Here is a 26,153-nt window from a genome sequence, read left to right as displayed (position 1 = left end):
TGAGAGTAATTCTTAAAAAAACGCCTGTCGCTAATTGTTCGTCATCACAGGTACAGTTTGCTATACGGCCACGACGCGCAACTGATTTCCAAAATTCATCTTTCTCCTGTGAGGATGGAACTTACGACCCCTGGTTTATTAGACCAGTGCTCTACCACTGAGCTAAAGAGGCGCGGCCTAGCGGTGCTCTTGGGTAATTCGTCCTTACGGTCGTCTGCATCATCAGACTTTAGCTGACAACACTTCATATTACCGGCTAATATTTGCAGCTATGGCGACAAATTACTGCTTGGCTACACATCTGACACGTAACCGATGTGCTCTCCAAACAACAACACTTGCATTTCAGAAAATGTCTTTCACACATGTCTACAAAATCACCTTCACCTTCAAATACAGTTTCCTTGCGACTGATAGAGACGTAGGCAAAGTTTAAAGTTGCTATTTCCATTAAATCTCGTTAATCGGAAAAACGGAAATTTACACCTGCAGCGGAACAAAATTCCGTTCCGCCCAGCGTCTGGCTCGAACCCACGACCCTGGGATTAAGAGTCTGACACTCTACCGACTGAGCTAGCCGGCTACCTCGGTGAATACCTGCCGGGTAGCACGTCACACAGTACTCGTTTGGGTTGGGTGGTCCCATACAGAATCTCTCCATGATGCCTAATGTTTTCCTAACGTCATACTCGTCACGTACTTCACTTTTATGTCATAATCATTTCTGAGAGGTAAAGAAATTGCATGACAACATGCAGAGCTAGTGGCGTCAAAATTAACACACATACTTTATGTGACTCAAAAGCCGAACGAGTTACTTTACGACCTTGTTTTAGATGTGCAAGTGCCAGTCAAAACTCGCTGTGTCGGCACTCTGCCGACCATTTTGCTAGTTAACACCGGGCTTGTTGTGTGTGTTCCAAGCTCAAGAGCATCTCCAAGCAAAAAATGGTCAACAGCAACATTCAGACGGTTTCGTACTGCTCAATTGCTACATTAAAACGTTATGTTTCTTTTTCAGAACTGGAAAAACACAAGCGTGACAGCATTCGAACCTGTAATCTTCAGATCCGAAGTCCGACGCCTTATCCATTAGGCCACACAGTCACTGACGACCAATATTTACATGTATACGACTCATCTCAAAACGCTCTCACCCCTGAGGATTTGTGTTTTCGTTCTACACAGCCGCTGCCCCTTGCTCTTTCCCACCCATTCGTTACATTCAACCTCTGACGAGACCGACCAAATATAGACTGAGAAACAAGACCACACACTTTGTGCATTCGGAATCGAAGGCAGGGTGTCCCTCGCCGCATTTGCTACGATTGCCATTTGCTACTTCTGCAGAAGCGGCGGCGGCGGCGGCGACGACGACGACGACGACGACGACGACGACGAATATCGCGAGAGGCTCTGAGATATGTGAGAAATACATCTATAAAATATAATTCAGACTGCCTCGTCCCACCTTATGCTGTACCGCTTTGGAAAATGCTTTATCTGCCCCATTCGCCTTAATCGCATCTGAGAGTAATTCTTAAAAAAACGCCTGTCGCTAATTGTTCGTCATCACAGGTACTGTTTGCTATACGGCCACGACGCGCAACTGATTTCCAAAATTCATCTTTCTCCTGTGAGGATGGAACTTACGACCCCTGGTTTATTAGACCAGTGCTCTACCACTGAGCTAAAGAGGCGCGGCCTAGCGGTGCTCTTGGGTAATTCGTCCTTACGGTCGTCTGCATCATCAGACTTTAGCTGACAACACTTCATATTACCGGCTAATATTTGCAGCTATGGCGACAAATTACTGCTTGGCTACACATCTGACACGTAACCGATGTGCTCTCCAAACAACAACACTTGCATTTCAGAAAATGTCTTTCACACATGTCTACAAAATCACCTTCACCTTCAAATACAGTTTCCTTGCGACTGATAGAGACGTAGGCAAAGTTTAAAGTTGCTATTTCCATTAAATCTCGTTAATCGGAAAAACGGTAATTTACACCTGCAGCGGAACAAAATTCCGTTCCGCCCAGCGTCTGGCTCGAACCCACGACCCTGGGATTAAGAGTCTGACACTCTACCGACTGAGCTAGCCGGCTACCTCGGTGAATACCTGCCGGGTAGCACGTCACACAGTACTCGTTTGGGTTGGGTGGTCCCATACAGAATCTCTCCATGATGCCTAATGTTTTCCTAACGTCACACTCGTCACGTACTTCACTTTTATGTCATAATCATTTCTGAGAGGTAAAGAAATTGCATGACAACATGCAGAGCTAGTGGCGTCAAAATTAACACACATACTTTATGTGACTCAAAAGCCGAACGAGTTACTTTCCGACGTTGTTTTAGATGTGCAAGTGCCAGTCAAAACTCGCTGTGTCGGCACTCTGCCGACCATTTTGCTAGTTAACACCGGTCTTGTTGTGTGTGTTTCTAGCTCAAGAGCATCTCCAAGCAAAAAATGGTCAACAGCAACATTCAGACGGTTTCGTACTGCTCAATTGCTACATTAAAACGTTATGTTTCTTTTTCAGAACTGGAAAAACACAAGCGTGACAGCATTCGAACCTGTAATCTTCAGATCCGAAGTCCGACGCCTTATCCATTAGGCCACACAGTCAATGACGACCAACATTTACATGTATACGACTCATCTCGAAACGCTCACACCCCTGAGGATTTGTGTTTTCGTTCTACACAGCCGCTGCCCCTTGCTCTTTCCCACCCATTCGTTACATTCAACCTCTGACGAGACCGACCAAATATAGACTGAGAAACAAGACCACACACTTTGTGCATTCGGAATCGATTGCAGGGCGTCCCTCGCCGCATTTGCTACGATTGCCATTTGCTACTTCTGCAGAAGCGGCGGCGGCGACGACGACGACGACGACTATCGCGAGATGCTCTGAGATATGTGAGAAATACATCTATAAAATATAATTCAGACTGCCTCGTCCCACCTTATGCTGTACCGCTTTGGCAAATGCTTTATCTGCGCCATTCGCCTTAATCGCATCTGAGAGTAATTCTTAAAAAAACGCCTGTCGCTAATTGTTCGTCATCACAGGTACTGTTTGCTATACGGCCACGACGCGCAACTGATTTCCAAAATTCATCTTTCTCCTGTGAGGATGGAACTTACGACCCCTGGTTTATTAGACCAGTGCTCTACCACTGAGCTAAAGAGGCGCGGCCTAGTGGTGCTCTTGGGTAATTCGTCCTTACGGTCGTCTGCATCATCAGACTTTAGCTGACAACACTTCATATTACCGGCTAATATTTGCAGCTATGGCGACAAATTACTGCTTGGCTACACATCTGACACGTAACCGATGTGCTCACCAAACAACAACACTTGAATTTCAGAAAATGTCTTTCACACAAGTCTACAAAATCACCTTCACCTTCAAATACAGTTTCCTTGCGACTGATAGAGACGTAGGCAAAGTTTAAAGTTGCTATTTCCATTAAATCTCGTTAATCAGAAAAACGGTAATTTACACCTGCAGCGGAACAAAATTCCGTTCCGCCCAGCGTCTGGCTCGAACCCACGACCCTGGGATTAAGAGTCTGACAATCTACCGACTGAGCTAGCCGGTTACCTCGGTGAATACCTGCCGGGTAGCACGTCACACAGTACTCGTTTGGGTTGGGTGGTCCCATACAGAATCTCTCCATGATGCCTAATGTTTTCCTAACGTCACACTCGTCACGTACTTCACTTTTATGTCATAATCATTTCTGAGAGGTAAAGAAATTGCATGACAACATGCAGAGCTAGTGGCGTCAAAATTAACACACATACTTTATGTGACTCAAAAGCCGAACGAGTTACTTTCCGACGTTGTTTTAGATGTGCAAGTGCCAGTCAAAACTCGCTGTGTCGGCACTCTGCCGACCATTTTGCTAGTTAACACCGGTCTTGTTGTGTGTGTTTCTAGCTCAAGAGCATCTCCAAGCAAAAAATGGTCAACAGCAACATTCAGACGGTTTCGTACTGCTCAATTGCTACATTAAAACGTTATGTTTCTTTTTCAGAACTGGAAAAACACAAGCGTGACAGCATTCGAACCTGTAATCTTCAGATCCGAAGTCCGACGCCTTATCCATTAGGCCACACAGTCAATGACGACCAACATTTACATGTATACGACTCATCTCGAAACGCTCACACCCCTGAGGATTTGTGTTTTCGTTCTACACAGCCGCTGCCCCTTGCTCTTTCCCACCCATTCGTTACATTCAACCTCTGACGAGACCGACCAAATATAGACTGAGAAACAAGACCACACACTTTGTGCATTCGGAATCGATTGCAGGGCGTCCCTCGCCGCATTTGCTACGATTGCCATTTGCTACTTCTGCAGAAGCGGCGGCGGCGACGACGACGACGACGACTATCGCGAGATGCTCTGAGATATGTGAGAAATACATCTATAAAATATAATTCAGACTGCCTCGTCCCACCTTATGCTGTACCGCTTTGGCAAATGCTTTATCTGCGCCATTCGCCTTAATCGCATCTGAGAGTAATTCTTAAAAAAACGCCTGTCGCTAATTGTTCGTCATCACAGGTACTGTTTGCTATACGGCCACGACGCGCAACTGATTTCCAAAATTCATCTTTCTCCTGTGAGGATGGAACTTACGACCCCTGGTTTATTAGACCAGTGCTCTACCACTGAGCTAAAGAGGCGCGGCCTAGCGGTGCTCTTGGGTAATTCGTCCTTACGGTCGTCTGCATCATCAGACTTTAGCTGACAACACTTCATATTACCGGCTAGTATTTGCAGCTATGGCGACAAATTACTGCTTGGCTACACATCTGACACGTAACCGATGTGCTCACCAAACAACAACACTTGAATTTCAGAAAATGTCTTTCACACAAGTCTACAAAATCACCTTCACCTTCAAATACAGTTTCCTTGCGAATGATAGAGACGTAGGCAAAGTTTAAAGTTGCTATTTCCATTAAATCTCGTTAATCAGAAAAACGGTAATTTACACCCGCAGCGGAACAAAATTCCGTTCCGCCCAGCGTCTGGCTCGAACCCACGACCCTGGGATTAAGAGTCTGACACTCTACCGACTGAGCTAGCCGGCTACCTCGGTGAATACCTGCCGGGTAGCACGTCACACAATACTCGTTTGGGTTGGGTGGTCCCATACAGAATCTCTCCATGATGCCTAATGTTTTCCTAACGTCACACTCGTCACGTACTTCACTTTTATGTCATAATCATTTCTGAGAGGTAAAGAAATTGCATGACAACATGCAGAGCTAGTGGCGTCAAAATTAACACACATACTTTATGTGACTCAAAAGCCGAACGAGTTACTTTACGACCTTGTTTTAGATGTGCAAGTGCCAGTCAAAACTCGCTGTGTCGGCACTCTGCCGACCATTTTGCTAGTTAACACCGGTCTTGTTGTGTGTGTTTCTAGCTCAAGAGCATCTCCAAGCAAAAAATGGTCAACAGCAACATTCAGACGGTTTCGTACTGCTCAATTGCTACATTAAAACGTTATGTTTCTTTTTCAGAACTGGAAAAACACAAGCGTGACAGCATTCGAACCTGTAATCTTCAGATCCGAAGTCCGACGCCTTATCCATTAGGCCACACAGTCAATAACGACCAACATTTACATGTATACGACTCATCTCGAAACGCTCACACCCCTGAGGATTTGTGTTTTCGTTCTACACAGCCGCTGCCCCTTGCTCTTTCCCACCCATTCGTTACATTCAACCTCTGACGAGACCGACCAAATATAGACTGAGAAACAAGACCACACACTTTGTGCATTCGGAATCGATTGCAGGGCGTCCCTCGCCGCATTTGCTACGATTGCCATTTGCTACTTCTGCAGAAGCGGCGGCGGCGACGACGACGACGACGACGACTATCGCGAGATGCTCTGAGATATGTGAGAAATACATCTATAAAATATAATTCAGACTGCCTCGTCCCACCTTATGCTGTACCGCTTTGGCAAATGCTTTATCTGCGCCATTCGCCTTAATCGCATCTGAGAGTAATTCTTAAAAAAACGCCTGTCGCTAATTGTTCGTCATCACAGGTACTGTTTGCTATACGGCCACGACGCGCAACTGATTTCCAAAATTCATCTTTCTCCTGTGAGGATGGAACTTACGACCCCTGGTTTATTAGACCAGTGCTCTACCACTGAGCTAAAGAGGCGCGGCCTAGCGGTGCTCTTGGGTAATTCGTCCTTACGGTCGTCTGCATCATCAGACTTTAGCTGACAACACTTCATATTACCGGCTAATATTTGCAGCTATGGCGACAAATTACTGCTTGGCTACACATCTGACACGTAACCGATGTGCTCACCAAACAACAACACTTGAATTTCAGAAAATGTCTTTCACACAAGTCTACAAAATCACCTTCACCTTCAAATACAGTTTCCTTGCGACTGATAGAGACGTAGGCAAAGTTTAAAGTTGCTATTTCCATTAAATCTCGTTAATCAGAAAAACGGTAATTTACACCTGCAGCGGAACAAAATTCCGTTCCGCCCAGCGTCTGGCTCGAACCCACGACCCTGGGATTAAGAGTCTGACAATCTACCGACTGAGCTAGCCGGTTACCTCGGTGAATACCTGCCGGGTAGCACGTCACACAGTACTCGTTTGGGTTGGGTGGTCCCATACAGAATCTCTCCATGATGCCTAATGTTTTCCTAACGTCACACTCGTCACGTACTTCACTTTTATGTCATAATCATTTCTGAGAGGTAAAGAAATTGCATGACAACATGCAGAGCTAGTGGCGTCAAAATTAACACACATACTTTATGTGACTCAAAAGCCGAACGAGTTACTTTCCGACGTTGTTTTAGATGTGCAAGTGATAGTCAAAACTCGCTGTGTCGGCACTCTGCCGACCATTTCGCTAGTTAACACCGGTCTTGTTGTGTGTGTTTCAAGCTCAAGAGCATCTCCAAGCAAAAAATGGTCAACAGCAACATTCAGACGGTTTCGTACTGCTCAATTGCTACATTAAAACGTTATGTTTCTTTTTCAGAACGGGAAAAACACAAGCGTGACAGCATTCGAACCTGTAACCTTCAGATCCGAAGTCCGACGCCTTATCCATTAGGACACACAGTCACTGACGACCAACATTTACATGTATACGACTCATCTCGAAACGCTCACACCCCTGAGGATTTGTGTTTTCGTTCTACACAGCCGCTGCCCCTTGCTCTTTCCCACCCATTCGTTACTTTCAACCTCTGACGAGACCGACCAAATATAGACTGAGAAACAAGACCACACACTTTGTGCATTCGGAATCGAAGGCACGGCGTCCCTCGCCGCATTTGCTACGATTGCCATTTGCTACTTCTGCAGAAGCGGCGGCGGCGGCGGCGACGACGACGACGACGACGAATATCGCGAGATGCTCTGAGATATGTGAGAAATACATCTATAAAATATAATTCAGACTGCCTCGTCCCACCTTATGCTGTACCGCTTTGGAAAATGCTTTATCTGCCCCATTCGCCTTAATCGCATCTGAGAGTAATTCTTAAAAAAACGCCTGTCGCTAATTGTTCGTCATCACAGGTACTGTTTGCTATACGGCCACGACGCGCAACTGATTTCCAAAATTCATCTTTCTCCTGTGAGGATGGAACTTACGACCCCTGGTTTATTAGACCAGTGCTCTACCACTGAGCTAAAGAGGCGCGGCCTAGCGGTGCTCTTGGGTACTTCGTCCTTACGGTCGTCTGCATCATCAGACTTTAGCTGACAACACTTCATATTACCGGCTAATATTTGCAGCTATGGCGACAAATTACTGCTTGGCTACACATCTGACATGTAACCGATGTGCTCTCCAAACAACAACACTTGCATTTCAGAAAATGTCTTTCACACATGTCTACAAAATCACCTTCACCTTCAAATACAGTTTCCTTGCGACTGATAGAGACGTAGGCAAAGTTTAAAGTTGCTATTTCCATTAAATCTCGTTAATCGGAAAAACGGTAATTTACACCTGCAGCGGAACAAAATTCCGTTCCGCCCAGCGTCTGGCTCGAACCCACGACCCTGGGATTAAGAGTCTGACACTCTACCGACTGAGCTAGCCGGCTACCTCGGTGAATATCTGCCGGGTAGCACGTCACACAGTACTCGTTTGGGTTGGGTGGTCCCATACAGAATCTCTCCATGATGCCTAATGTTTTCCTAACGTCACACTCGTCACGTACTTCACTTTTATGTCATAATCATTTCTGAGAGGTAAAGAAATTGCATGACAACATGCAGAGCTAGTGGCGTCAAAATTAACACACATACTTTATGTGACTCAAAAGCCGAACGAGTTACTTTCCGACGTTGTTTTAGATGTGCAAGTGATAGTCAAAACTCGCTGTGTCGGCACTCTGCCGACCATTTCGCTAGTTAACACCGGTCTTGTTGTGTGTGTTTCAAGCTCAAGAGCATCTCCAAGCAAAAAATGGTCAACAGCAACATTCAGACGGTTTCGTACTGCTCAATTGCTACATTAAAACGTTATGTTTCTTTTTCAGAACTGGAAAAACACAAGCGTGACAGCATTCGAACCTGTAATCTTCAGATCCGAAGTCCGACACCTTATCCATTAGGCCACACGGTCACTGACGACCAAGATTTACATGTATACGACTCATCTCGAAACGCTCACACCCCTGAGGATTTGAGTTTTCGTTCTACACAGCCGCTGCCCCTTGCTCTTTCCCACCCATTCGTTACATTCAACCTCTGACGAGACCGACCAAATATAGACTGAGAAACAAGACCACACACTTTGTGCATTCGGAATCGAAGGCAGGGCGTCCCTCGCCGCATTTGCTACGATTGCCATTTGCTACTTCTGCAGAAGCGGCGGCGGCGGCGACGACGACGACGACGAATATCGCGAGATGCTCTGAGATATGTGAGAAATACATCTATAAAATGTAATTCAGACTGCCTCGTCCCACCTTATGCTGTACCGCTTTGGCAAATGCTTTATCTGCGCCATTCGCCTTAATCGCATCTGAGAGTAATTCTTAAAAAAACGCCTGTCGCTAATTGTTCGTCATCACAGGTACTGTTTGCTATACGGCCACGACGCGCAACTGATTTCCAAAATTCATCTTTCTCCTGTGAGGATGGAACTTACGACCCCTGGTTTATTAGACCAGTGCTCTACCACTGAGCTAAAGAGGCGCGGCCTAGCGGTGCTCTTGGGTAATTCGTCCTTACGGTCGTCTGCATCATCAGACTTTAGCTGACAACACTTCATATTACCGGCTAATATTTGCAGCTATGGCGACAAATTACTGCTTGGCTACACATCTGACACGTAACCGATGTGCTCTCCAAACAACAACACTTGCATTTCAGAAAATGTCTTTCACACATGTCTACAAAATCACCTTCACCTTCAAATACAGTTTCCTTGCGACTGATAGAGACGTAGGCAAAGTTTAAAGTTGCTATTTCCATTAAATCTCGTTAATCGGAAAAACGGTAATTTACACCTGCAGCGGAACAAAATTCCGTTCCGCCCAGCGTCTGGCTCGAACCCACGACCCTGGGATTAAGAGTCTGACACTCTACCGACTGAGCTAGCCGGCTACCTCGGTGAATACCTGCCGGGTAGCACGTCACACAGTACTCGTTTGGGTTGGGTGGTCCCATACAGAATCTCTCCATGATGCCTAATGTTTTCCTAACGTCACACTCGTCACGTACTTCACTTTTATGTCATAATCATTTCTGAGAGGTAAAGAAATTGCATGACAACATGCAGAGCTAGTGGCGTCAAAATTAACACACATACTTTATGTGACTCAAAAGCCGAACGAGTTACTTTCCGACGTTGTTTTAGATGTGCAAGTGATAGTCAAAACTCGCTGTGTCGGCACTCTGCCGACCATTTCGCTAGTTAACACCGGTCTTGTTGTGTGTGTTTCAAGCTCAAGAGCATCTCCAAGCAAAAAATGGTCAACAGCAACATTCAGACGGTTTCGTACTGCTCAATTGCTACATTAAAACGTTATGTTTCTTTTTCAGAACTGGAAAAACACAAGCGTGACAGCATTCGAACCTGTAATCTTCAGATCCGAAGTCCGACGCCTTATCCATTAGGCCACACGGTCACTGACGACCAACATTTACGTGTATACGACTCATCTCGAAACGCTCACACCCCTGAGGATTTGTGTTTTCGTTCTACACAGCCGCTGCCCCTTGCTCTTTCCCACCCATTCGTCACATTCAACCTCTGACGAGACCGACCAAATATAGACTGAGAAACAAGACCACACACTTTGTGCATTCGGAATCGAAGGCAGGGCGTCCCTCGCCGCATTTGCTACGATTGCCATTTGCTACTTCTGCAGAAGCGGCGGCGGCGACGACGACGACGACGACGACGAATATCGCGAGATGCTCTGAGATATGTGAGAAATACATCTATAAAATATAATTCAGACTGCCTCGTCCCACCTTATGCTGTACCGCTTTGGCAAATGCTTTATCTGCGCCATTCGCCTTAATCGCATCTGAGAGTAATTCTTAAAAAAACGCCTGTCGCTAATTGTTCGTCATCACAGGTACTGTTTGCTATACGGCCACGACGCGCAACTGATTTCCAAAATTCATCTTTCTCCTGTGAGGATGGAACTTACGACCCCTGGTTTATTAGACCAGTGCTCTACCACTGAGCTAAAGAGGCGCGGCCTAGCGGTGCTCTTGGGTAATTCGTCCTTACGGTCGTCTGCATCATCAGACTTTAGCTGACAACACTTCATATTACCGGCTAATATTTGCAGCTATTTCGACAAATTACTGCTTGGCTACACATCTGACATGTAACCGATGTGCTCTCCAAACAACAACACTTGCATTTCAGAAAATGTCTTTCACACATGTCTACAAAATCACCTTCACCTTCAAATACAGTTTCCTTGCGACTGATAGAGACGTAGGCAAAGTTTAAAGTTGCTATTTCCATTAAATCTCGTTAATCGGAAAAACGGTAATTTACACCTGCAGCGGAACAAAATTCCGTTCCGCCCAGCGTCTGGCTCGAACCCACGACCCTGGGATTAAGAGTCTGACACTCTACCGACTGAGCTAGCCGGCTACCTCGGTGAATACCTGCCGGGTAGCACGTCACACAGTACTCGTTTGGGTTGGGTGGTCCCATACAGAATCTCTCCATGATGCCTAATGTTTTCCTAACGTCACACTCGTCACGTACTTCACTTTTATGTCATAATCATTTCTGAGAGGTAAAGAAATTGCATGACAACATGCAGAGCTAGTGGCGTCAAAATTAACACACATACTTTATGTGACTCAAAAGCCGAACGAGTTACTTTCCGACGTTGTTTTAGATGTGCAAGTGATAGTCAAAACTCGCTGTGTCGGCACTCTGCCGACCATTTCGCTAGTTAACACCGGTCTTGTTGTGTGTGTTTCAAGCTCAAGAGCATCTCCAAGCAAAAAATGGTCAACAGCAACATTCAGACGGTTTCGTACTGCTCAATTGCTACATTAAAACGTTATGTTTCTTTTTCAGAACTGGAAAAACACAAGCGTGACAGCATTCGAACCTGTAATCTTCAGATCCGAAGTCCGACGCCTTATCCATTAGGCCACACGGTCACTGACGACCAACATTTACGTGTATACGTCTCATCTCGAAACGCTCACACCCCTGAGGATTTGTGTTTTCGTTCTACACAGCCGCTGCCCCTTGCTCTTTCCCACCCATTCGTCACATTCAACCTCTGACGAGACCGACCAAATATAGACTGAGAAACAAGACCACACACTTTGTGCATTCGGAATCGAAGGCAGGGCGTCCCTCGCCGCATTTGCTACGATTGCCATTTGCTACTTCTGCAGAAGCGGCGGCGGCGACGACGACGACGACGACGACGAATATCGCGAGATGCTCTGAGATATGTGAGAAATACATCTATAAAATATAATTCAGACTGCCTCGTCCCACCTTATGCTGTACCGCTTTGGCAAATGCTTTATCTGCGCCATTCGCCTTAATCGCATCTGAGAGTAATTCTTAAAAAAACGCCTGTCGCTAATTGTTCGTCATCACAGGTACTGTTTGCTATACGGCCACGACGCGCAACTGATTTCCAAAATTCATCTTTCTCCTGTGAGGATGGAACTTACGACCCCTGGTTTATTAGACCAATGCTCTACCACTGAGCTAAAGAGGCGCGGCCTAGCGGTGCTCTTGGGTACTTCTACCTTACGGTCGTCTGCATCATCAGACTTTAGCTGACAACACTTCATATTACCAGCTAATATTTGCAGCTATGGCGACAAATTACTGCTTGGCTACACATCTGACATGTAACCGATGTGCTCTCCAAACAACAACACTTGCATTTCAGAAAATGTCTTTCACACATGTCTACAAAATCACCTTCACCTTCAAATACAGTTTCCTTGCGACTGATAGAGACGTAGGCAAAGTTTAAAGTTGCTATTTCCATTAAATCTCGTTAATCGGAAAAACGGTAATTTACACCTGCAGCGGAACAAAATTCCGTTCCGCCCAGCGTCTGGCTCGAACCCACGACCCTGGGATTATGAGTCTGACACTCTACCGACTGAGCTAGCCGGCTACCTCGGTGAATACCTGCCGGGTAGCACGTCACACAGTACTCGTTTGGGTTGGGTGGTCCCATACAGAATCTCTCCATGATGCCTAATGTTTTCCTAACGTCACACTCGTCACGTACTTCACTTTTATGTCATAATCATTTCTGAGAGGTAAAGAAATTGCATGACAACATGCAGAGCTAGTGGCGTCAAAATTAACACACATACTTTATGTGACTCAAAAGCCGAACGAGTTACTTTCCGACGTTGTTTTAGATGTGCAAGTGATAGTCAAAACTCGCTGTGTCGGCACTCTGCCGACCATTTCGCTAGTTAACACCGGTCTTGTTGTGTGTGTTTCAAGCTCAAGAGCATCTCCAAGCAAAAAATGGTCAACAGCAACATTCAGACGGTTTCGTACTGCTCAATTGCTACATTAAAACGTTATGTTTCTTTTTCAGAACTGGAAAAACACAAGCGTGACAGCATTCGAACCTGTAATCTTCAGATCCGAAGTCCGACGCCTTATCCATTAGGCCACACGGTCACTGACGACCAACATTTACATGTATACGACTCATCTCGAAACGCTCACACCCCTGAGGATTTGTGTTTTCGTTCTACACAGCCGCTGCCCCTTGCTCTTTCCCACCCATTCGTTACATTCAACCTCTGACGAGACCGACCAAATATAGACTGAGAAACAAGACCACACACTTTGTGCATTCGGAATCGAAGGCAGGGCGTCCCTCGCCGCATTTGCTACGATTGCCATTTGCTACTTCTGCAGAAGCGGCGGCGGCGACGACGACGACGACGACGAATATCGCGAGATGCTCTGAGATATGTGAGAAATACATCTATAAAATATAATTCAGACTGCCTCGTCCCACCTTATGCTGTACCGCTTTGGCAAATGCTTTATCTGCGCCATTCGCCTTAATCGCATCTGAGAGTAATTCTTAAAAAAACGCCTGTCGCTAATTGTTCGTCATCACAGGTACTGTTTGCTATACGGCCACGACGCGCAACTGATTTCCAAAATTCATCTTTCTCCTGTGAGGATGGAACTTACGACCCCTGGTTTATTAGACCAGTGCTCTACCACTGAGCTAAAGAGGCGCGGCCTAGCGGTGCTCTTGGGTAATTCGTCCTTACGGTCGTCTGCATCATCAGACTTTAGCTGACAACACTTCATATTACCGGCTAATATTTGCAGCTATGGCGACAAATTACTGCTTGGCTACACATCTGACACGTAACCGATGTGCTCACCAAACAACAACACTTGAATTTCAGAAAATGTCTTTCACACAAGTCTACAAAATCACCTTCACCTTCAAATACAGTTTCTTTGCGACTGATAGAGACGTAGGCAAAGTTTAAAGTTGCTATTTCCATTAAATCTCGTTAATCAGAAAAACGGTAATTTACACCTGCAGCGGAACAAAATTCCGTTCCGCCCAGCGTCTGGCTCGAACCCACGACCTTGGGATTAAGAGTCTGACACTCTACCGACTGAGCTAGCCGGCTACCTCGGTGAATACCTGCCGGGTAGCACGTCACACAGTACTCGTTTGGGTTGGGTGGTCCCATACAGAATCTCTCCATGATGCCTAATGTTTTCCTAACGTCACACTCGTCACGTACTTCACTTTTATGTCATAATCATTTCTGAGAGGTAAAGAAATTGCATGACAACATGCAGAGCTAGTGGCGTCAAAATTAACACACATACTTTATGTGACTCAAAAGCCGAACGAGTTACTTTCCGACGTTGTTTTAGATGTGCAAGTGATAGTCAAAACTCGCTGTGTCGGCATTCTGCCGACCATTTCGCTAGTTAACACCGGTCTTGTTGTGTGTGTTTCAAGCTCAAGAGCATCTCCAAGCAAAAAATGGTCAACAGCAACATTCAGACGGTTTCGTACTGCTCAATTGCTACATTAAAACGTTATGTTTCTTTTTCAGAACTGGAAAAACACAAGCGGGACAGCATTCGAACCTGTAATCTTCAGATCCGAAGTCCGACGCCTTATCCATTAGGCCACACGGTCACTGACGACCAACATTTACATGTATACGACTCATCTCGAAACGCTCACACCCCTGAGGATTTGTGTTTTCGTTCTACACAGCCGCTGCCCCTTGCTCTTTCCCACCCATTCGTTACATTCAACCTCTGACGAGACCGACCAAATATAGACTGAGAAACAAGACCACACACTTTGTGCATTCGGAATCGATTGCAGGGCGTCCCTCGCCGCATTTGCTACGATTGCCATTTGCTACTTCTGCAGAAGCGGCGGCGGCGACGACGACGACGACGACGAATATCGCGAGATGCTCTGAGATATGTGAGAAATACATCTATAAAATATAATTCAGACTGCCTCGTCCCACCTTATGCTGTACCGCTTTGGCAAATGCTTTATCTGCGCCATTCGCCTTAATCGCATCTGAGACTAATTCTTAAAAAAACGCCTGTCGCTAATTGTTCGTCATCACAGGTACTGTTTGCTATACGGCCACGACGCGCAACTGATTTCCAAAATTCATCTTTCTCCTGTGAGGATGGAACTTACGACCCCTGGCTTATTAGACCAGTGCTCTACCACTGAGCTAAAGAGGCGCGGCCTAGCGGTGCTCTTGGGTACTTCGTCCTTACGGTCGTCTGCATCATCAGACTTTAGCTGACAACGCTTCATATTACCAGCTAATATTTGCAGCTATGGCGACAAATTACTGCTTGGCTACACATCTGACATGTAACCGATGTGCTCTCCAAACAACAACACTTGCATTTCAGAAAATGTCTTTCACACATGTCTACAAAATCACCTTCACCTTCAAATACAGTTTCCTTGCGACTGATAGAGACGTAGGCAAAGTTTAAAGTTGCTATTTCCATTAAATCTCGTTAATCGGAAAAACGGTAATTTACACCTGCAGCGGAACAAAATTCCGTTCCGCCCAGCGTCTGGCTCGAACCCACGACCCTGGGATTATGAGTCTGACACTCTACCGACTGAGCTAGCCGGCTACCTCGGTGAATACCTGCCGGGTAGCACGTCACACAGTACTCGTTTGGGTTGGGTGGTCCCATACAGAATCTCTCCATGATGCCTAATGTTTTCCTAACGTCACACTCGTCACGTACTTCACTTTTATGTCATAATCATTTCTGAGAGGTAAAGAAATTGCATGACAACATGCAGAGCTAGTGGCGTCAAAATTAACACACATACTTTATGTGACTCAAAAGCCGAACGAGTTACTTTCCGACGTTGTTTTAGATGTGCAAGTGATAGTCAAAACTCGCTGTGTCGGCATTCTGCCGACCATTTCGCTAGTTAACACCGGTCTTGTTGTGTGTGTTTCAAGCTCAAGAGCATCTCCAAGCAAAAAATGGTCAACAGCAACATTCAGACGGTTTCGTACTGCTCAATTGCTACATTAAAACGTTATGTTTCTTTTTCAGAACTGGAAAAACACAAGCGGGACAGCATTCGAACCTGTAATCTTCAGATCCGAAGTCCGACGCCTTATCCATTAGGCCACACGGTCACTGACGACCAACATTTACATGTATACGACTCATCTCGAAACGCTCACACCCCTGAGGATTTGTGTTTTCGTTCTACACAGCCGCTGCCCCTTGCTCTTTCCCACCCATTCGTTACATTCAACCTCTGACGAGACCGACCAAATATAGACTGAGAAACAAGACCACACACTTTGTGCATTCGGAATCGATTGCAGGGCGTCCCTCGCCGCATTTGCTACGATTGCCATTTGCTACTTCTGCAGAAGCGGCGGCGGCGACGACGACGACGACGACGAATATCGCGAGATGCTCTGAGATATGTGAGAAATACATCTATAAAATATAATTCAGACTGCCTCGTCCCACCTTATGCTGTACCGCTTTGGCAAATGCTTTATCTGCGCCATTCGCCTTAATCGCATCTGAGACTAATTCTTAAAAAAACGCCTGTCGCTAATTGTTCGTCATCACAGGTACTGTTTGCTATACGGCCACGACGCGCAACTGATTTCCAAAATTCATCTTTCTCCTGTGAGGATGGAACTTACGACCCCTGGTTTATTAGACCAGTGCTCTACCACTGAGCTAAAGAGGCGTGGCCTAGCGGTGCTCTTGGGTACTTCGTCCTTACGGTCGTCTGCATCATCAGACTTTAGCTGACAACACTTCATATTACCAGCTAATATTTGCAGCTATGGCGACAAATTACTGCTTGGCTACACATCTGACATGTAACCGATGTGCTCTCCAAACAACAACACTTGCATTTCAGAAAATGTCTTTCACACATGTCTACAAAATCACCTTCACCTTCAAATACAGTTTCCTTGCGACTGATAGAGACGTAGGCAAAGTTTAAAGTTGCTATTTCCATTAAATCTCGTTAATCGGAAAAACGGTAATTTACACCTGCAGCGGAACAAAATTCCGTTCCGCCCAGCGTCTGGCTTGAACCCACGACCCTGGGATTATGAGTCTGACACTCTACCGACTGAGCTAGCCGGCTACCTCGGTGAATACCTGCCGGGTAGCACGTCACACAGTACTCGTTTGGGTTGGGTGGTCCCATACAGAATCTCTCCATGATGCCTAATGTTTTCCTAACGTCACACTCGTCACGTACTTCACTTTTATGTCATAATCATTTCTGAGAGGTAAAGAAATTGCATGACAACATGCAGAGCTAGTGGCGTCAAAATTAACACACATACTTTATGTGACTCAAAAGCCGAACGAGTTACTTTCCGACGTTGTTTTAGATGTGCAAGTGATAGTCAAAACTCGCTGTGTCGGCACTCTGCCGACCATTTCGCTAGTTAACACCGGTCTTGTTGTGTGTGTTTCAAGCTCAAGAGCATCTCCAAGCAAAAAATGGTCAACAGCAACATTCAGACGGTTTCGTACTGCTCAATTGCTACATTAAAACGTTATGTTTCTTTTTCAGAACTGGAAAAACACAAGCGTGACAGCATTCGAACCTGTAATCTTCAGATCCGAAGTCCGACGCCTTATCCATTAGGCCACACGGTCACTGACGACCAACATTTACATGTATACGACTCATCTCGAAACGCTCACACCCCTGAGGATTTGTGTTTTCGTTCTACACAGCCGCTGCCCCTTGCTCTTTCCCACCCATTCGTTACATTCAACCTCTGACGAGACCGACTAAATATAGACTGAGAAACAAGACCACACACTTTGTGCATTCGGAATCGAAGGCAGGGCGTCCCTCGCCGCATTTGCTACGATTGCCATTTGCTACTTCTGCAGAAGCGGCGGCGGCGACGACGACGACGACGACGAATATCGCGAGATGCTCTGAGATATGTGAGAAATACATCTATAAAATGTAATTCAGACTGCCTCGTCCCACCTTATGCTGTACCGCTTTGGCAAATGCTTTATCTGCGCCATTCGCCTTAATCGCATCTGAGAGTAATTCTTAAAAAAAACGCCTGTCGCTAATTGTTCGTCATCACAGGTACTGTTTGCTATACGGCCACGACGCGCAACTGATTTCCAAAGTTCATCTTTCTCCTGTGAGGATGGAACTTACGACCCCTGGTTTATTAGACCAGTGCTCTACCACTGAGCTAAAGAGGCGCGGCCTAGCGGTGCTCTTGGGTAATTCGTCCTTACGGTCGTCTGCATCATCAGACTTTAGCTGACAACACTTCATATTACCGGCTAATATTTGCAGCTATGGCGACAAATTACTGCTTGGCTACACATCTGACACGTAACCGATGTGCTCACCAAACAACAACACTTGAATTTCAGAAAATGTCTTTCACACAAGTCTACAAAATCACCTTCACCTTCAAATACAGTTTCTTTGCGACTGATAGAGACGTAGGCAAAGTTTAAAGTTGCTAATTCCATTAAATCTCGTTAATCAGAAAAACGGTAATTTACACCTGCAGCGGAACAAAATTCCGTTCCGCCCAGCGTCTGGCTCGAACCCACGACCCTGGGATTAAGAGTCTGACACTCTACCGACTGAGCTAGCCGGCTACCTCGGTGAATACCTGCCGGGTAGCACGTCACACAGTACTCGTTTGGGTTGGGTGGTCCCATACAGAATCTCTCCATGATGCCTAATGTTTTCCTAACGTCACACTCGTCACGTACTTCACTTTTATGTCATAATCATTTCTGAGAGGTAAAGAAATTGCATGACAACATGCAGAGCTAGTGGCGTCAAAATTAACACACATACTTTATGTGACTCAAAAGCCGAACGAGTTACTTTCCGACGTTGTTTTAGATGTGCAAGTGATAGTCAAAACTCGCTGTGTCGGCATTCTGCCGACCATTTCGCTAGTTAACACCGGTCTTGTTGTGTGTGTTTCAAGCTCAAGAGCATCTCCAAGCAAAAAATGGTCAACAGCAACATTCAGACGGTTTCGTACTGCTCAATTGCTACATTAAAACGTTATGTTTCTTTTTCAGAACTGGAAAAACACAAGCGGGACAGCATTCGAACCTGTAATCTTCAGATCCGAAGTCCGACGCCTTATCCATTAGGCCACACGGTCACTGACGACCAACATTTACATGTATACGACTCATCTCGAAACGCTCACACCCCTGAGGATTTGTGTTTTCGTTCTACACAGCCGCTGCCCCTTGCTCTTTCCCACCCATTCGTTACATTCAACCTCTGACGAGACCGACCAAATATAGACTGAGAAACAAGACCACACACTTTGTGCATTCGGAATCGATTGCAGGGCGTCCCTCGCCGCATTTGCTACGATTGCCATTTGCTACTTCTGCAGAAGCGGCGGCGGCGACGACGACGACGACGACGAATATCGCGAGATGCTCTGAGATATGTGAGAAATACATCTATAAAATATAATTCAGACTGCCTCGTCCCACCTTATGCTGTACCGCTTTGGCAAATGCTTTATCTGCGCCATTCGCCTTAATCGCATCTGAGACTAATTCTTAAAAAAACGCCTGTCGCTAATTGTTCGTCATCACAGGTACTGTTTGCTATACGGCCACGACGCGCAACTGATTTCCAAAATTCATCTTTCTCCTGTGAGGATGGAACTTACGACCCCTGGTTTATTAGACCAGTGCTCTACCACTGAGCTAAAGAGGCGCGGCCTAGCGGTGCTCTTGGGTACTTCGTCCTTACGGTCGTCTGCATCATCAGACTTTAGCTGACAACACTTCATATTACCAGCTAATATTTGCAGCTATGGCGACAAATTACTGCTTGGCTACACATCTGACATGTAACCGATGTGCTCTCCAAACAACAACACTTGCATTTCAGAAAATGTCTTTCACACATGTCTACAAAATCACCTTCACCTTCAAATACAGTTTCCTTGCGACTGATAGAGACGTAGGCAAAGTTTAAAGTTGCTATTTCCATTAAATCTCGTTAATCGGAAAAACGGTAATTTACACCTGCAGCGGAACAAAATTCCGTTCCGCCCAGCGTCTGGCTCGAACCCACGACCCTGGGATTAAGAGTCTGACACTCTACCGACTGAGCTAGCCGGCTACCTCGGTGAATACCTGCCGGGTAGCACGTCACACAGTACTCGTTTGGGTTGGGTGGTCCCATACAGAATCTCTCCATGATGCCTAATGTTTTCCTAACGTCACACTCGTCACGTACTTCACTTTTATGTCATAATCATTTCTGAGAGGTAAAGAAATTGCATGACAACATGCAGAGCTAGTGGCGTCAAAATTAACACACATACTTTATGTGACTCAAAAGCCGAACGAGTTACTTTCCGACGTTGTTTTAGATGTGCAAGTGATAGTCAAAACTCGCTGTGTCGGCACTCTGCCGACCATTTCGCTAGTTAACACCGGTCTTGTTGTGTGTGTTTCAAGCTCAAGAGCATCTCCAAGCAAAAAATGGTCAACAGCAACATTCAGACGGTTTCGTACTGCTCAATTGCTACATTAAAACGTTATGTTTCTTTTTCAGAACTGGAAAAACACAAGCGTGACAGCATTCGAACCTGTAATCTTCAGATCCGAAGTCCGACGCCTTATCCATTAGGCCACACGGTCACTGACGACCAACATTTACATGTATACGACTCATCTCGAAACGCTCACACCCCTGAGGATTTGTGTTTTCGTTCTACACAGCCGCTGCCCCTTGCTCTTTCCCACCCATTCGTTACATTCAACCTCTGACGAGACCGACCAAATATAGACTGAGAAACAAGACCACACACTTTGTGCATTCGGAATCGATTGCAGGGCGTCCCTCGCCGCATTTGCTACGATTGCCATTTGCTACTTCTGCAGAAGCGGCGGCGGCGACGACGACGACGACGACGAATATCGCGAGATGCTCTGAGATATGTGAGAAATACATCTATAAAATATAATTCAGACTGCCTCGTCCCACCTTACGCTGTACCGCTTTGGCAAATGCTTTATCTGCGCCATTCGCCTTAATCGCATCTGAGACTAATTCTTAAAAAAACGCCTGTCGCTAATTGTTCGTCATCACAGGTACTGTTTGCTATACGGCCACGACGCGCAACTGATTTCCAAAATTCATCTTTCTCCTGTGAGGATGGAACTTACGACCCCTGGCTTATTAGACCAGTGCTCTACCACTGAGCTAAAGAGGCGCGGCCTAGCGGTGCTCTTGGGTACTTCGTCCTTACGGTCGTCTGCATCATCAGACTTTAGCTGACAACGCTTCATATTACCAGCTAATATTTGCAGCTATGGCGACAAATTACTGCTTGGCTACACATCTGACATGTAACCGATGTGCTCTCCAAACAACAACACTTGCATTTCAGAAAATGTCTTTCACACATGTCTACAAAATCACCTTCACCTTCAAATACAGTTTCCTTGCGACTGATAGAGACGTAGGCAAAGTTTAAAGTTGCTATTTCCATTAAATCTCGTTAATCGGAAAAACGGTAATTTACACCTGCAGCGGAACAAAATTCCGTTCCGCCCAGCGTCTGGCTCGAACCCACGACCCTGGGATTATGAGTCTGACACTCTACCGACTGAACTAGCCGGCTACCTCGGTGAATACCTGCCGGGTAGCACGTCACACAGTACTCGTTTGGGTTGGGTGGTCCCATACAGAATCTCTCCATGATGCCTAATGTTTTCCTAACGTCACACTCGTCACGTACTTCACTTTTATGTCATAATCATTTCTGAGAGGTAAAGAAATTGCATGACAACATGCAGAGCTAGTGGCGTCAAAATTAACACACATACTTTATGTGACTCAAAAGCCGAACGAGTTACTTTCCGACGTTGTTTTAGATGTGCAAGTGATAGTCAAAACTCGCTGTGTCGGCATTCTGCCGACCATTTCGCTAGTTAACACCGGTCTTGTTGTGTGTGTTTCAAGCTCAAGAGCATCTCCAAGCAAAAAATGGTCAACAGCAACATTCAGACGGTTTCGTACTGCTCAATTGCTACATTAAAACGTTATGTTTCTTTTTCAGAACTGGAAAAACACAAGCGGGACAGCATTCGAACCTGTAATCTTCAGATCCGAAGTCCGACGCCTTATCCATTAGGCCACACGGTCACTGACGACCAACATTTACATGTATACGACTCATCTCGAAACGCTCACACCCCTGAGGATTTGTGTTTTCGTTCTACACAGCCGCTGCCCCTTGCTCTTTCCCACCCATTCGTTACATTCAACCTCTGACGAGACCGACCAAATATAGACTGAGAAACAAGACCACACACTTTGTGCATTCGGAATCGATTGCAGGGCGTCCCTCGCCGCATTTGCTACGATTGCCATTTGCTACTTCTGCAGAAGCGGCGGCGGCGACGACGACGACGACGACGAATATCGCGAGATGCTCTGAGATATGTGAGAAATACATCTATAAAATATAATTCAGACTGCCTCGTCCCACCTTATGCTGTACCGCTTTGGCAAATGCTTTATCTGCGCCATTCGCCTTAATCGCATCTGAGACTAATTCTTAAAAAAACGCCTGTCGCTAATTGTTCGTCATCACAGGTACTGTTTGCTATACGGCCACGACGCGCAACTGATTTCCAAAATTCATCTTTCTCCTGTGAGGATGGAACTTACGACCCCTGGTTTATTAGACCAGTGCTCTACCACTGAGCTAAAGAGGCGTGGCCTAGCGGTGCTCTTGGGTACTTCGTCCTTACGGTCGTCTGCATCATCAGACTTTAGCTGACAACACTTCATATTACCAGCTAATATTTGCAGCTATGGCGACAAATTACTGCTTGGCTACACATCTGACATGTAACCGATGTGCTCTCCAAACAACAACACTTGCATTTCAGAAAATGTCTTTCACACATGTCTACAAAATCACCTTCACCTTCAAATACAGTTTCCTTGCGACTGATAGAGACGTAGGCAAAGTTTAAAGTTGCTATTTCCATTAAATCTCGTTAATCGGAAAAACGGTAATTTACACCTGCAGCGGAACAAAATTCCGTTCCGCCCAGCGTCTGGCTCGAACCCACGACCCTGGGATTATGAGTCTGACACTCTACCGACTGAGCTAGCCGGCTACCTCGGTGAATACCTGCCGGGTAGCACGTCACACAGTACTCGTTTGGGTTGGGTGGTCCCATACAGAATCTCTCCATGATGCCTAATGTTTTCCTAACGTCACACTCGTCACGTACTTCACTTTTATGTCATAATCATTTCTGAGAGGTAAAGAAATTGCATGACAACATGCAGAGCTAGTGGCGTCAAAATTAACACACATACTTTATGTGACTCAAAAGCCGAACGAGTTACTTTCCGACGTTGTTTTAGATGTGCAAGTGATAGTCAAAACTCGCTGTGTCGGCACTCTGCCGACCATTTCGCTAGTTAACACCGGTCTTGTTGTGTGTGTTTCAAGCTCAAGAGCATCTCCAAGCAAAAAATGGTCAACAGCAACATTCAGACGGTTTCGTACTGCTCAATTGCTACATTAAAACGTTATGTTTCTTTTTCAGAACTGGAAAAACACAAGCGTGACAGCATTCGAACCTGTAATCTTCAGATCCGAAGTCCGACGCCTTATCCATTAGGCCACACGGTCACTGACGACCAACATTTACATGTATACGACTCATCTCGAAACGCTCACACCCCTGAGGATTTGTGTTTTCGTTCTACACAGCCGCTGCCCCTTGCTCTTTCCCACCCATTCGTTACATTCAACCTCTGACGAGACCGACTAAATATAGACTGAGAAACAAGACCACACACTTTGTGCATTCGGAATCGAAGGCAGGGCGTCCCTCGCCGCATTTGCTACGATTGCCATTTGCTACTTCTGCAGAAGCGGCGGCGGCGACGACGACGACGACGACGAATATCGCGAGATGCTCTGAGATATGTGAGAAATACATCTATAAAATATAATTCAGACTGCCTCGTCCCACCTTATGCTGTACCGCTTTGGCAAATGCTTTATCTGCGCCATTCGCCTTAATCGCATCTGAGAGTAATTCTTAAAAAAACGCCTGTCGCTAATTGTTCGTCATCACAGGTACTGTTTGCTATACGGCCACGACGCGCAACTGATTTCCAAAATTCATCTTTCTCCTGTGAGGATGGAACTTACGACCCCTGGTTTATTAGACCAGTGCTCTACCACTGAGCTAAAGAGGCGCGGCCTAGCGGTGCTCTTGGGTAATTCGTCCTTACGGTCGTCTGCATCATCAGACTTTAGCTGACAACACTTCATATTACCGGCTAATATTTGCAGCTATGGCGACAAATTACTGCTTGGCTACACATCTGACACGTAACCGATGTGCTCACCAAACAACAACACTTGAATTTCAGAAAATGTCTTTCACACAAGTCTACAAAATCACCTTCACCTTCAAATACAGTTTCTTTGCGACTGATAGAGACGTAGGCAAAGTTTAAAGTTGCTAATTCCATTAAATCTCGTTAATCAGAAAAACGGTAATTTACACCTGCAGCGGAACAAAATTCCGTTCCGCCCAGCGTCTGGCTCGAACCCACGACCCTGGGATTAAGAGTCTGACACTCTACCGACTGAGCTAGCCGGCTACCTCGGTGAATACCTGCCGGGTAGCACGTCACACAGTACTCGTTTGGGTTGGGTGGTCCCATACAGAATCTCTCCATGATGCCTAATGTTTTCCTAACGTCACACTCGTCACGTACTTCACTTTTATGTCATAATCATTTCTGAGAGGTAAAGAAATTGCATGACAACATGCAGAGCTAGTGGCGTCAAAATTAACACACATACTTTATGTGACTCAAAAGCCGAACGAGTTACTTTCCGACGTTGTTTTAGATGTGCAAGTGATAGTCAAAACTCGCTGTGTCGGCATTCTGCCGACCATTTCGCTAGTTAACACCGGTCTTGTTGTGTGTGTTTCAAGCTCAAGAGCATCTCCAAGCAAAAAATGGTCAACAGCAACATTCAGACGGTTTCGTACTGCTCAATTGCTACATTAAAACGTTATGTTTCTTTTTCAGAACTGGAAAAACACAAGCGGGACAGCATTCGAACCTGTAATCTTCAGATCCGAAGTCCGACGCCTTATCCATTAGGCCACACGGTCACTGACGACCAACATTTACATGTATACGACTCATCTCGAAACGCTCACACCCCTGAGGATTTGTGTTTTCGTTCTACACAGCCGCTGCCCCTTGCTCTTTCCCACCCATTCGTTACATTCAACCTCTGACGAGACCGACCAAATATAGACTGAGAAACAAGACCACACACTTTGTGCATTCGGAATCGATTGCAGGGCGTCCCTCGCCGCATTTGCTACGATTGCCATTTGCTACTTCTGCAGAAGCGGCGGCGGCGACGACGACGACGACGACGAATATCGCGAGATGCTCTGAGATATGTGAGAAATACATCTATAAAATATAATTCAGACTGCCTCGTCCCACCTTATGCTGTACCGCTTTGGCAAATGCTTTATCTGCGCCATTCGCCTTAATCGCATCTGAGACTAATTCTTAAAAAAACGCCTGTCGCTAATTGTTCGTCATCACAGGTACTGTTTGCTATACGGCCACGACGCGCAACTGATTTCCAAAATTCATCTTTCTCCTGTGAGGATGGAACTTACGACCCCTGGTTTATTAGACCAGTGCTCTACCACTGAGCTAAAGAGGCGCGGCCTAGCGGTGCTCTTGGGTACTTCGTCCTTACGGTCGTCTGCATCATCAGACTTTAGCTGACAACACTTCATATTACCAGCTAATATTTGCAGCTATGGCGACAAATTACTGCTTGGCTACACATCTGACATGTAACCGATGTGCTCTCCAAACAACAACACTTGCATTTCAGAAAATGTCTTTCACACATGTCTACAAAATCACCTTCACCTTCAAATACAGTTTCCTTGCGACTGATAGAGACGTAGGCAAAGTTTAAAGTTGCTATTTCCATTAAATCT

Source organism: Schistocerca gregaria, chromosome 3 (assembly GCF_023897955.1).
Source record: "Schistocerca gregaria isolate iqSchGreg1 chromosome 3, iqSchGreg1.2, whole genome shotgun sequence".
Classification (NCBI taxonomy): domain Eukaryota; kingdom Metazoa; phylum Arthropoda; class Insecta; order Orthoptera; family Acrididae; genus Schistocerca; species Schistocerca gregaria.
The sequence above is the reverse complement of the archived record's forward strand: the minus strand, read 5'-3'. Positions refer to the sequence as shown.